Source organism: Salvelinus alpinus, chromosome 10, assembly GCF_045679555.1.
Source record: "Salvelinus alpinus chromosome 10, SLU_Salpinus.1, whole genome shotgun sequence".
NCBI classification, from domain to species: domain Eukaryota; kingdom Metazoa; phylum Chordata; class Actinopteri; order Salmoniformes; family Salmonidae; genus Salvelinus; species Salvelinus alpinus.
Window position 1 is genome coordinate 59,919,429 of NC_092095.1, and position 15,350 is coordinate 59,934,778.

The window sequence follows — 15,350 nt, forward strand, 5'->3', positions numbered from 1 at the left end:
GCCTAGAAATATCACATGCACGTGTAAAGAGATCCCAGTCAGCGGCACTCCTGTCTGCATTTAGTCATGTCCAAAAACACGGGACGGTATGGAGAAGTGTTTTCACCCCTATATCCCCCAACACAATCATTGAGACACAATCCATAAAAGACGGCATTAAAACTTAAATCAAAATGGCAAAATAGTCAGTGTTATGGTATCTATAATACAATTAAACGAATCGATGGGATGTAAAATCGAGGGAACGTTGATCCTTTTGGTCAGTTGAATTCATTAACATGGGAGCGCAGATTTTCTGACCGGCGCAAGCCACGTCTGATTTCAGCACCATGGGCAGCGACCGCGGACTATAGTTCCACCAATCGCATGCTGTCTGCGGCTGCGCTGTGAGAAAACACGACCCTTAAGTTGAGGAGTAGCCTATAAATGATCCACGTGAACATCTCTCAAGACTAACTGGTATTTTCCTCATAATGTTAACCAAACTGCAGCTAGCCTATTTTTAACCAGGTCATAAACAATTTAAACGTAGATAGCAGTGAGTCATCGTCTTCCCGGGTAGAAAAGTGTCTTTCTTCACCTGCTGCCTGGAAAAGGGACAAGTCTGGAAATGTCCCCATTGAAGCAGAGATGCGTGATCTCAATGGGGCTTCGTCCTGGCTTAATTCAAGTTTTAATTTACTAAATATTTTAAACCCAAACGTCAGAATACCTCCTTCATGGGGAGGTTATCCACTGAGGTAGGTTGTTTCAATGTGCTTTCCAAGGATTGTTGTTACATTTCAGTAAAGAAATTGAAACTCTACAGAGTCATCTACAGTTGGTCTCTCTCTCCCAGTAATTAAATCATCTGGTCAAAACCATTAATTCAAGACAAACAGTTTGGCACATTTTCAATCACGTTTAGCTTAGTGGGGCACTTTCTTGAATCTGTATCGGCTTTGGTGGTAGAATTAAAGTTTTAAAAATGCATGAACCAGCGTCGATTCACAGGAGAGATACAGTAGCCAGCCGGAGTGCTCTGAACTGTACACCCGCCCCGTTTTCAGTTTAATAAATGAAAGGCCTACCGAGCTCAGGTCAGTGGCTGCCTCTGCGGGTAGATCCGGTGGGTTTCCTGCGGTCACGTTGTGTTTTCGAACACAGACTCACTGAAGAATGAGAATTCGATGTGATTGTCCGTGACAGTTTACAAGCCATTGACATTAATATTACACCGAAACAGAATTCACTTTTCAAAATTCAGAAGGCATAGCCTTTTCAAATCTGATGACGTTCAAAAAGGCGAAATACCTCCAGGAGAGCTCCAGCCTACAGCAAAGGATTGGGTTACCGAAAAATAAAGTAAAGCTGGGATTTGACCGCTTGAGGGCGCCAGAGTGTTCAGAAAAAGAAGGCGCTTGTAATAAGCAGTCCAGGAGTTGACTCTTGCCGCTGTGCATCTAATCATCCTCTGCTGCAACACAGTAAGGTGCAGGTTGCATGAAATCTATCTCATTGAATCCTCTCCAGTTACTCTATAGGCCTATAGAGTTATGGTACCACAGCCTACTTACCAACAGGTCTTTTCACACTACAGTACTTACTGGAAATATGGTCAGACCTGGTGAATGGCATCCCATAACGTGGTGTAATAGGAATGAATACCAACCAGCACACTGTCTGTCCCAAATGCTCAATCGCCACATGTACATAACGCTACACATGTGGTTCACCAGAGAACTTCCAGCAGAAAGAGGGTTACATCTATTTAAATCTACTCACTGATTTTAGTACACACACACACACACACACACACACACACACACACACACACACACACACACACACACACACACACACACACACACACACACACACACACACACACACACACACACACACACACACACACACACACACACACACACACACACACACAAGGCTGCATACACACACATTGCACAGTGGGGAATGGAAATAAAACATCTTGTTGTCTTTGTGCTGATGTTTTTATCCAGGTCAACTGCTGTTGAGGACCATTAATAAATCAAAGCTTCCTGACTACATTTACATAAAAATTCATCCTTTCTCCTCATCTCAATGTTAAAAAAAGCCTTCAAAAGGAAACAATCACCCTCTTCCCCCCTTCCTCCCAAAACTCCCTTCCTTGTCTGTGTAGTGAATAGGAGTAGAACGAATGGTTTAAAAACACTCTCTCTCTTATTCTCTCTCCCTTTCTCTCCTCTCATGTCTCTCTCTCTCTCTCTCTATCTCTCTCTATGCCAAGGGGCCTCATTACTACATATGCAGATGAGTGTGTGAAAAAGAACAAGAGAGAGAGAGAAAGAGAGAGAGAGAAAGAGAAAGAGGGAGAGAGAGAGAAAGAGAGAGAGAGAGAGAGTGAAAGAGAGAGAGAGAGAGTGAAAGAGAAAGAGAGAGAGAGAGAGAGAGAGAACGTGAAAGAGAGAGAGAGAGTGAAAGAGAAAGAGAGAGAGAGAGAGTGAAAGAGAAAGAGAGAGAGAGAAAGTGAGAGAGAGAGTGAAAGAGAGAGAGAGAGAGATGATGGAGAGAAGCTGCAGTGTTATATCCCGAGGGGAGTTGGCTATCTACCACATTGAAATCAATACATTAGCTGATCATCCTGTCTGTAGGACTGTTTATGTGTGTATGCTATATATTTCTTTGTCCTGCATCGTTTCCTTTTATATCCTTCCGAATGAGGTTATCGGGAAAAAGGGCAGAGAAGGATAAAGATAAAGGGATATTTTGTTTTCTGCAGAGGAGAGAGCTCCCTCCATAGGTAACACAGGAGCACAGCACTCTTCCCCCTCTCTCTCTCTCTCTCCATCCTCCTCTCTTTATTCTTTCTCTTTACAGAACGATCGTCTAAGCTGATATATGATTGCACGTATGGAAACTTAATCATAATGAATGAATAACACCCTAGGAGTTATTAATACTGTAGGTGTGTTCATCAGAGAATGAGAATTAGACCGTTATACAAAACTAGTATACAACAGAAAAGGCCATTATATTTGTTAGTGGAACAAGCCATTTAGTGAAAATGAAAAGCACAATCAATCACTCTGCTAATGAAGGGATCCCCTTGGGTGTGAGTCATGGGTGGGCGAGGGAGAGAGGGAGGAAGAGAGGCAGATAGAGGGAGAGAAAGAGAGAGGGGGGTTTGCAAATTATTCAAGACTCAGAAAGAGAAGGAAGAGAGGGATGGAGAGAAGGAAGACAGCGAGAGATAGCCGCATGGAAGGAGGGAGAGAAGGAGAGAGAGATCAAAGGAAGACAGAGAGAGAGGGACAGATAGAGAGAGAGATGGAGGGAGAGAGAGAGAGAGAAGTAAACACGTCACAGCTTCTACAGGTTTCCCTGTGGGGGCGTGGAGGGATAACCATCTCTCTCTTTTGCATACTGATGTGCTGAGTCACAGCACACACACACACACACACACACACACACACACACACACACACACACACACACACACACACACACACACACACACACACACACACACACACACACACACACACACACACACACACACACACACACACACACACACACACACACACACACACACACACACACACACACACACACACACAGATGAAGCCGGGACAGTCCTCCTGCAGTGCCACCCCTCTGTTGCCTAGGTAACGCCTGGTGAATAACTATGAGGAACCTCTGGGCAGTAGACAATGGGAATAGTGGAATGTTCTATATGGGAGGAGTCAGGGGTAATGTTCAGGCTACAGACAAAAGTGTCAATATTAGCCCACAACAAGTGATCTATAGGTGATTACGGGATGCCAAGCTGACCTTAGATTAGTATTCCAGCTGAATACACAGAGAAACAGAGGATGCAAAGGGAAAGAACACTACCATGGACCCAACAATAACCAGACACACATGTTTGATGCTTTAACCAGACAAAAATAAAAATGGCATCATTTTTTATTAAACATTTATTTTGTGGAGTGGATGCTTCATTTTCACCAACCTCACATCTCTTGTAACCTTGTAATGACACAGAATAACTAACTAACAAGATGTTGAAAACGCGAACAGATTAACAGAGACACTTCTGATGACTGAATATGCACCAAGTAACCCCAAAAAGCTTTTCTTTCTACACCAGTGTAAAAGCAGTGAAGAGGTTGAAAAAGGTTTTGAACAGCATTAACACAGGACATGTTAAATAATGGAGACTTGAACGCTCCTCTAACTCCACAGGCATTCAGGTTACTTTGCAGCATCCCTCCGCCCAACTACTTGTGTTTACTAGCTTGCTCTCACACACAAACACACACACTTACGCATGCACACGCACACTCACACAAGGCTATGTCTGTATTGGTACCACAAGGCTATGTCTGTACCCGTACCACAAGGCTATGTTTGTACCTGTACGACAAGGCTATGTCTGTATCTGTACCACGAGGCTATGTCTGCACCTGTACTACAAGGCTATGTCTGTACCTGTACCACGAGGCTATGTCTGTATTTGTACCACAAGGCGATGTCTGTACCTGTACCACAAGGCTATGTTTGTACCTGTACCACGGGGCTATGTCTGTATCTGTACCACGAGGCTATGTCTGTACTTGTACCACACGGCTATGTCTGTACCTGTACCACGAGGCTGTCTGTACCTGTACCACAAGGCTATGTCTGTACCTGTACTAAAAGGCTATGTCTGTACCTGTACCACACGGCTATGTCTGTACCTGTACCACAAGGCTATGTCTGTACCTGTACCACAAGGCTATGTCTGTACCCGTACCACGAGGCTATGTCTGTACCTGTACCACAAGGCTATGTCTGTACCCGTACCACGAGGCTATGTCTGTACCTGTACCACAAGGCTATGTCTGTACCCGTACCACGAGGCTATGTCTGTACCTGTACCATGAGGCTGTCTGTACCTGTACCACAAGGCTATGTCTGTACCTGTACTAAAAGGCTATGTCTGTACCTGTACCACAAGGCTATGTCTGTACCTGTACCACAAGGCTATGTCTGTACCCGTACCACGAGGCTATGTCTGTACCTGTACCACAAGGCTATGTCTGTACCTGTACCACAAGGCTATGTCTGTACCCGTACCACAAGGTTATGTATGTACTTGTACCACAAGGCTATGCCCGTACCTGTACCACAAGGCTATGTCTGTACCTGTACCACAAGGTTATGTATGTACTTGTACCACACGGCTATGCCCGTACCTGTACCACAAGGCTATGTCTGTACCTGTACCACAAGGCTTTGTTTGTACCTGTGACGCCACTAAGTGGTCACATATCTCTAGTGCCCCCCAACCTCAGGTCACTTACTGATCTGAGGCAAAACCACACGACCAACAGCTTTAGACACTTTATGGAATACAAAGCCTTCACTATCTCATCCTAGAATATCCAAGGCCTGAGGTCATCTGCCTTTGGCCTAACGAGCAGGAACCTGGACTTCATCAAAGAAATTGGAAATACAGACATTGTCATCCTACAAGAAACATGGTATAGAGGAGACGGACCCACTGGTTGCCTTCTAGGTTACAGAGAGCTGGTAGTCCCATCCACCAAACTACCAGGTGTGAAACAGGAAGGGTATGCTAATTTGGTATAGAGCAGACCTAACTCACTCCATTAAATTAATCAAAACAGGAACATTTTACATTTGGCTAGAAATTCAAAAGGAAATGATCTTAACAGAGAAAAATGTCCTCATGTGTGCTACCCATATCCTCCCCACTAGAATCCCCATACTTTAATGAAGACAGATTCTCCATCCTGGAGGTGGAAATCAATCATTTCCAGGCCCAGGGACATGTACTAGTCTGTGGCGACCTAAATGCCATAACCTTCCGTGGCCTCCAACTGCTCTTAAACGCTAGTAAAACGAAAGGCATGCTCTTCAACCGATTGCTGCCCGCACCCGCCCGCCTGACTAGCATCACTACTCTGGACGGTTCTGACTTAGAATATGTGGACAACTATAAATACCTAGGTGTCTGGCTAGACTGTAAACTCTCCTTCCAGACTCATATTAAGAATCTCCAATCCAAAATTAAATCTAGAATCGGCTTCCTATTTCGCAACAAGGCCTCCTTCACTCACGCTGCCAAACATACCCTCGTAAAACTGACTATCCTACCGATCCTCGATTTCGGCGATGTCATTTACAAAATAGCTTCCAACACTCTACTCAGCAAACTGGATGCTGTCTATCCCAGTGCCAACCATTTTGTCACCAAAGCCCCTTATACCACCCACCACTGCGACCTGCATGCTCTCGTCGGCTGGCTCTCGCTACGTATTCGTCGCCAGACCCACTGGCTCCAGGTCATCTATAAATATTTGCTAGGTAAAGCTCCGCCTTATTTCAGCTCACTGGTCACCATAGCAACACCCACCCATCGCACGCGCTCCAGCACGTATATTTCACTGGTCATCCCCAAAGCCAACACCCACTTTGGCCGCCTTCCTTCCAGTTCTCTACTGCCAATGACTGGAAGGAATTGCAAAAATCACTGAAGTTGGAGACTTATATCTCCCTCACTAACTTTAAGCATCAGCTATCTGAGCAGCTTACCGATCGCTGCAGCTGTACATAGGTCACAACTCCTGCAGCTCTGTCGCACGCAGGGGATGTACATAGTCAATGGTAGGCTTCGAAGGGACTCCTATGGTAGGTACACCTATAGCTCATCTTTTGGCAGTAGTACTGTGGACTACTTTATCACTGACCTCAACCCAGAGTCTCTCCGAGCGTTTACAGTCAGCCCACTGGCACTTCTTTCAGACCACAGAAAAATCACAGTCTACTTGAACAGAGCAATACTCAATCAGGAGGCATCAAAGCCAAAGGAACTGAGTAATATTAAGAAATGCTATAGATAGAAGGAATGTAGTGTGGAAACCTAATAGTGAAGGTTTAAATTTGGCAGTAGAAAATGTTAACAGTATATTTGACCTCTCAGCTGCCCTATCTAATCAAGCAAATGTCAAATTGGCTTTTTACCAAATTATCGTACGACAGACCACGTATTTACCCTGCACATCCTAATTGACAAACAAACAAACCAAAACAAAGGCAAAGTATTCTCATGCTTTGTTGATTTCAAAAAAGCCTTTGACTCAATTTGGCATGAGGGTCTGCTATACAAATTGATGGAAAGTGGTGTTGGGGGAAAAACATACAACATTATATAATCCATGTATACAAACAACAAGTGTGTGGTTAAAATAGGCAAAAAACACACCCATTTCTTCCCACAGGGCCATGGGGTGAGACAGGGATGCAGCTTAAGCCCCACCCTCTTCAACATATATATCAACAAATTGGTGAGGGCACTAGAAAAGTCTATAGCACCCGGCCTCACCCTACTAGAATCTGAAGTCAAATGTCTACTTTTTGTGGATGATCTGGTGCTTCTGTCACCAACCAAGGAGGGCCTACAGCAGCACCTAGATCTTCTGCACAGATTCTGTCAGACCTGGGCCCTGACAGTAAATCTCAGTAAGACAAAAGTAATGGTGTTCCAAAAAAGGTCCAGTCGCCAGAACCACAAATACAAATTCCATCTAGACACCGTTGCCCTAGAGCACACAAAAAACTATACATACCTCGGCCTAAACATCAGCACCACAGGTAACTTCCACAAAGCTGTGAACGATAAATTCTCCAACCACCTATGTAAAAGGAAGCGATTCCCAAACCTTCCATAACAAAGCCATCACCTATAGAGAGATGAACCTGGAGAAGAGTCCCCTCAGCAAGCTGGACCTGGGGCTCTGTTCACAATCACAAACAGACGCCACAGAGCGCCAGGACAGCAACACAATTAGACCCAACTAAATCATGAGAAAACCAAAAGATAATTACTTGAGCAAACTAGAATGCTGTTTGGCCCTAAACAGAGAGTACACAGTGGCAGAATACCTGACCACCGTGACTGAGGGGGGGGGGGGGGCTATCATTCACTACCCAGTCACTAACCTCTCGGTAACATGGTGGGCTGTCCTTCACCATCCAGTCAGTAACCTCTCTGTAACATGGTGGGCTGTCATTCACCATCCAGTCAGTAACCTCTCTGTAACATGGGGGGCTGTCATTCACCATCCAGTCAGTAACCTCTCTGTAACATGGGGGGCTATCATTCACCATCCAGTCAGTAACCTCTCTGTAACATCGTGGGCTATCATTCACCATCCAGTCAGTCACTGATTACGTCTATGGTCCATTCATGTTTCATTGATGACATCTGCCAACCAATCAAGTTACAGTGATTGCACCTGTGGTCCAATGACGATTCAGTGATGATGTAGTAAGGCCTTGCAAATAAATGGGCCTAAATAAAACCTAATCTCCTTTCTTCCTCTCTCTCCTTCACCTCTCAACCTCTTCTTCCATGTCTATTTCCTCTCCTCCTCTCTCTCCTCCACCTCTCAACCTCTCCTTCCATGTCTATTTCCTCTCCTCCTCTCTCTCCTCCACCTCTCAACCTCTCCTTCCATGTCTATTTCCTCTCCTCCTCTCTCTCCTCCACCTCTCAACTTCTCCTTCCATGTCTATTTCCTCTCCTCCTCTCTCTCCTTCACCTCTCAACCTCTCCATCCATGTCTATTTCCTCTCCTCTCTCTCCTCCACCTCTCAACCTCTCCTTCCACGTCTATTTCCTCTCCTCCTCTCTCTCCTCCACCTCTCAACCTCTCCTTCCATGTCTATTTCCTCTCCTCTCTCTCCTGCACCTCTCAACCTCTCCTTCCATGTATATTTCCTCTCCTCTTTCTCCTCCACCTCTCAACCTCTCCTTCCATGTCTATTTCCTCTCCTCTCTTTCCTCCACCTCTCAACCTCTCCTTCCATGTCTATTTCCTCTCATCCTTTTTCTCCCCTTCACACCTTCCTTTCTCTCCTCCTGTCTTTGTCTGTCTGTCTGGAGGTGAGTTATAGGTCCTGTTGAGGGTCGATGGGGGTTTGGCTCCTAAAGGCCCACACTCTGCTGCTTCAGGGAATCAAGTTCTCCTGAGTGATGGCTTTGGGGACCTGTGTGTGTGTCTGTGTGTGTGTGTGGATCAGATACTCCAGAGTTCTGTATTTGGGGGCCAGAGAGGCCATTGGGGAGATGTGAAACAGCAAAAGGTGTTTGCATGTGTGAACCTGCGTGTGTGTTCACCTCAACCTTAGAATAGGTTGTGGATAGTATGACCTAATGTAACCTCTCATCACATCCCTACTCCTGTGTCCATATTGTTAGTGTCACGTCACTTCATACACAACCTGTTATGATCCATGTCAACTTTCCTTCCATCTACCAGGCTGAACTTAGTAATGACACCAGCAATGCTAGAACCCCATAAACAAGAGGAAGGATGATGGACTATAATGGACTTGATTTGGTTCACCTGGTACTCAGAATGATCTAACTTGGAACACGCCATCCACCTTCTCTAGTTTCACCTCATACCTCTTTTCATAGAGAGATTATAAACCCATTCACTCAATCCCATCGCGTTACTCTGCACTACAAAAGGTGCAGCTACACTAATATTTAGACCTAATGCTGCATCCCCGTAATCCAATAATCTGATGTTTAAGGATGAGAAGGACTAGAGACGGTATGAAAGAGACCTGGCGCTGTATCTACCAAGTGTCTCAGAGTCAGAGGGCTGATTTAGGATCAGTTTTGCCTTGTAGATCACAATGAATAAGATTACATATACAGAGGGGACCTGACCCGAGATCAGCACTCCTACTCTGAGATGCTTGATACATATGAATCCTGAGGTGGTCAGGGCTGACAGGTATACATCTGTAAATATCCTGCATTTATTATTAGTATACAGGTCAGTCAACACTAGAGAGGTTTCCATGGCAGGGACAATACCAGGTGCTGACAAGGATTAACTACCTTGGAAAATATGCACGTAAACACACACACACACACACACACACACACACACACACACACACACACACACACACACACACACACACACACACACACACACACACACACACACACACACACACACACACACACACACACACACACACACACACACACACACACACACACACACACTCTTCAAACAGTGTCCTCAGACAGAGACTTGAGTCTGACGCCTGCCTTATCAAACACCTTTACAAACTTCAGGGGTCAGGTCACACTGTGTGTGTTTATGTGTGTGTGTGCGAATTTGGAGTTTAAATCATGACCAGGGGAACAGAAAGAAAATCAACTGCTTCCAATTTAGGCAGCAATCACAGATATAATCTGACATGATGACATCACAATAGGGACAGACCGAATCTGCATGGACAGAATTGACTTTAACATGATGACATCACAACAGGGCTAGTGGGAATTTGACATGATGACTTCACAATAGGGCCAGACAAAGTCTACAATGATAGCATTTGTTAGAATGAAATCACTGTAGGGACACACTGAATATGGCATGAGGACATCACAATAGGGCCACAATAGGGCCAGACAGAATATTTTATAACTTTATATTTTTTTTACCAAAGATGACTAGCTACAGGTTTACAGATTGAACAAGCAGACAATTCAGTCATCAACTGCTTGTTGGTTTGATTCTCAATTTCCCCCAGTGCAATAGTATTATGAAACATCCAATAGGCTTCATCTGTGACCCAACAGGAACCCAGTGACTTACCAGAGTGTCCTGACCAGACAACCGCGGTAACATCCCGTGACCCGCCTCTCCTTGCTTTCCTTTTCGCTCTGTCTCTCTCCCTTTCCCTCGCTCCCTTTCCCTCTCTCCCTCTCTCCCTCTCCCTCTCTCTCTCTCCCTCACTCCCTCACTGCTTTTCCCTCTCCCTCTCTCTTTTTCAAACTATCTAACCCATTCCTTACCTGGTGTGAGTTTCCCCAATGCAGTACGTATCCTCCTCTCTGTTATCCGCAGCACTGTCTCTAAATCCATGAGTGACACAAACACCCTCCATGGACCCCCAGTTATATCTCTCCACTCCCCCTTCCCTATATCACACCCAGGGCTAGGAATATCTCTGTTGTGTCATACAGTCATCAGGACCTCATAAGAAACACACAGAGAGAGAGAGAGAGAGAGAGAGAGAGAGAGAGAGAGAGAGAGAGAGAAAGAGAGAGAGAGAGAGAGAGAGTACAAGAATGGCCACCAGGAATGTTGTTGACTGGGGTCCTTATAAGTCTGTCTACTGGCTCCACTTCTGATGCTGTTGAAGTACGCTTAGCAGAGATATCTGCACTGGTATCTGTCCTCACTTCCACACTCACTATCACAACATATAGACCTGAAGGGAAACCTCTAAAGCCTTACCACGCACGCACGCACACACACACACACACACACACACACGCATCAACTCATGTGGGGAAATGTGTGGGGTTATGGGTAATGTAGGCCAGGCTGCATAAAACGTGGATTTCTGTATTTTTTATTAATTTTTTATTTAGCCGTTATTTTAATAAAGGCGTTGCAGCGGGAAGTTATAGGTAAAGTAGTCCAGGGATCTACATTCTGTGGAAATGTAATTCAGTAGTGGGTTTGTTATTGTCACAGAAGGGGGGCTGAGTTTGTGTTGCAGTGAGGAGCAAGCGAGGACATGGGGGAATCATAAGCAGCTTTCAGATACTGGATAATGTATTAGAGAACAAACTAAACATGAAAACAGAAGTGAAGAACACATAGAAGTACATCAGTGTAGAGTGGCTCTTTAAAGCTATGTGTCTGCAGACAACAGTGTTTGTAGGTTTAAGTGAGAAGAGATCAGGAGAAAGATTGTCTTTAGCGTAGAGTTAGTTATTCGGACTCAAGATGATAAGCTAATGAAAGCACACAAACATGGTATGCACACACACACACCAGGTCACTCGTGATACAAGTCAGTATTCAACGTCTATCCATGTCTGAGGATGTCGAGAGAAGATGTGGAAACCGGCCACTAGGGACAACAGTGAGCGCTGTTACTTAACAATTCGGGGGTTAATGCCTAAACTTAACCTTAAACACTTCAAAATGTAACGTTTGGAAGAACTTTGAAATTTGAGAAACATGGATGATGTCCAATTCTGAAGTGAGATTGTGAAAGCTAGTTGCACACACACACACACACACACACACACACACACACACACACACACACACACACACACACACACACACACACACACACACACACACACACACACACACACACACACACACACACACACACACACACACACACACACACAGTTTTGTACAGCTAACCTTGTGGGGACACACAATTCAGTCCCATTCAAAATCCTATTTCCCCTAACCCCTAACCCTAACCTTTACCCTAACGATAACTCCTAACCCTAAAACTAACCCTAACGTATTTCTAACACTTGACCTCGTGGGTACTAACAAAATGTCGTCAGTTGGTCAAATTTTTGTTTGTTTACTGTTCTTGTGGGCTGTAACGTCCTGACCAGAGTTCTTATGTGTTTTGCTTGTTTAGTGTTGGTCAGGGCGTGAGCTGGGTGGGAATTCTATGTTGTGTGTCTAGTTCGTCTGTTTCTGTGTCCAGCCTAATATGGTTCTCAATCAGAGACAGCTGTGAATCGTTGTCCCTGATTGGGAATCATATATAGGAGGCTTGTTTGGTGTTGGGATTTTGTGGGTGTTTGTTTCCTGTCTCTGTGATTGTCTGCACCAGATAGGTCTGTCTCGGTTTTTGCACATTTGTTATTTTGTATTGTTGTTTGTAGTGTTTCACTTGTTCTTTATTAAACATGTTTAACACTAGCCGCGCTGCACTTTGGTCCTCTCCTTCACCCCTGGAAGAAAACCGTTACAGAAACACCCACCAAACCCGGACCAAGCAGCGTGGCAACGGGCAGCAGCAACAGCAGCAGCGGTACCAGGAGGAATGGTCATGGGAGGAAATCATGAACGGAAAAGGACCCTGGGCAAAGGTTGGAGAGAATCGCCGCTCTCGGGAGGAGGAGGCAGCCACAGCCCAGGAGCGGTGGATTGAGGAGGCAGCACGTAAGAGAGGCTGGAAGCCCGAGAGGCTCACCCAAAAATTTCTTGGGGGGGGGCTAAAGGGGAGTGTGGCGAAGCCGGGTTGGATACCTGAGCCAACTCCCCGGGCTTACCGTGGAGTGAGAGGGCGTCGTACTGGTCAGACACCGTGTTATGCGGTAAAGCGCACGGTGTCCCCAGTACGCGTGCTTAGCCCAGTGCGGGCTATTCCACCTTGCCGCACTGGTAGGGCTAGGTTGGGCATCGAACCGGGTGCCATGAAGCCGGCCCAACATATCTGGCCTCCAGTACGTCTCCTCGGGCCGGCGTACATGGCACCAGCCTTACAGGTGGTGTCCCCGGTTCGCCTGCATAGCCCAGTGCGGGCTATTCCACCTCGCCGCACTGGTAGGGCTACGGGGACCATTCAACCTGGTAAGGTTGGAGAGGCTCGGTGCTCAAGAGCGCGTGTCCTCTTTCACGGTCCGGTATATCCGGCGCCACCTTCCCGCCCCAGCCCAGTACCACCAGTGCCTACACCACGCACCAGGCTTCCAGTGCATCTCCAGAGCCCTGTTCCTCCTCCCCGCACTCGCCCTGAGGTGCGTGCCCTCAGCCCGGTACCTCCAGTTCCGGCACCACGCATCAGGCCTATAGTGCGTCTCAGCCGGCCAGAGTCTGCCGTCTGCCCAGCGGTGCCTGAACTGCCCGTCTGCCCAGCGGTGCCTGAACTGCCCGTCTGCCCAACGCCGTCTGAACTGCCCGTCTGCCCAACGCCATCGGAGCCATCCGTCTGCCAAGCGCCATCGGAGCCATCCGTCTCCCTAGCGCCATCTGAGCCATACGTCTCCCCAGCGCCATCTGAGCCATCCGTCTCCCCAGCGCCATCTGAGCCATCCGTCTCCCCAGCGCCGTTAGAGCCATCCGTCTGTCCCGAGCCGTTAGAGCCGCCCGTCTGTCCCGAGCCGTCAGAGCCGTTCGTCAGTCAGGAGCCGCTAGAGCCATTCGTCAGTCAGGATCTGCCAGGGCCGCCAACCAGACAGGATCTGCCAGAGCCGCCAACCAGACAGGATCTGCCAGAGCCGCCAACCAGACAGGATCTGCCAGAGCCGCCAACCAGACAGGATCTGCCGGAGCCGTCAGTCAGCCATGAGCGTCCAGAGCCGTCAGCCAGTCATGAGCTGCCCTACAGTCATGAGCTGCCCTACAGTCATGAGCTGCCCTACAGTCATGAGCTGCCCTACAGTCATGAGCTGCCACTCAGTCCGGAGCTGCCACTCAGTCCGGAGCTGCCACTCAGTCCGGAAATGCCACTCAGTCCGGAGCTGCCAGTCAGTCCGGAGCTGCCATTAGTCCGGAGTTGCCCCTCTGTCCTGAGCTACCTCTCTGTCCTGAGCTACCTCCTAAATCATGTGGGCGCCTTGGGGAGGATTCTTAGGCCAAGGTCGTGGGCGAGGGTCGCCACTCAAAGGACGCTAAGGAGGGGGACTAAGACAGTGGTGGAGTGGTGTCCTCGTCCTGCGCCGGAGCCGCCACCGCGGACAGATGCCCACCCAGACCCTCCTCTTGAGTTGTAGGGGTGCGTTCGGAGTCCGCACCTCAGGAGGGGGGTACTGTAACGTCCTGACCAGAGTTCTTATGTGTTTTGCTTGTTTAGTGTTGGTCAGGGCGTGAGCTGGGTGGGAATTCTATGTTGTGTGTCTAGTTCGTCTGTTTCTGTGTCCAGCCTAATATGGTTCTCAATCAGAGACAGCTGTGAATCGTTGTCCCTGATTGGGAATCATATATAGGAGGCTTGTTTGGTGTTGGGATTTTGTGGGTGTTTGTTTCCTGTCTCTGTGATTGTCTGCACCAGATAGGTCTGTCTCGGTTTTTGCACATTTGTTATTTTGTATTGTTGTTTGTAGTGTTTCACTTGTTCTTTATTAAATATGTTTAACACTAGCCGCGCTGCACTTTGGTCCTCTCCTTCACCCCTGGAAGAAAACCGTTACATGGGCACTTCTGGTCCCCACAAGAATAGTTAAACACACACACACAGACACACACACAGATGCACATGGGGGCGCTGCACCACAACATCTAATTTACAACCTAACGATTGTATCTGTAGCTTTTATTTTAAGTAAGCATTTCACTGTAAGGTCTACACCTGTTGTATTCGGCGCACGTGACAAATAAACTTTGATTTGAAATAGAGAAATGTATATTGCTGAAGCCTCTTGGACATAAGCAGCAGCGAGATAAGAGAAGACCCTCATTGATTTAACAATTATTTAAACAAATTTACATTATGCTCTGTCAGAATTATACAGGACACGTCATCAACTGTGATGTCATCAATTGGAATCTGTT

General features: G+C 46.7%; 1 protein-coding gene across 2 annotated transcripts in view; it reads right to left on the minus strand.

The window, feature by feature from the left end:
- LOC139532463 (fibroblast growth factor 14-like) overlaps positions 1-15,350 on the minus strand; it is a 110,077-nt gene that overhangs the window by 79,811 nt on the left and 14,916 nt on the right. The window lies entirely within an intron of this gene.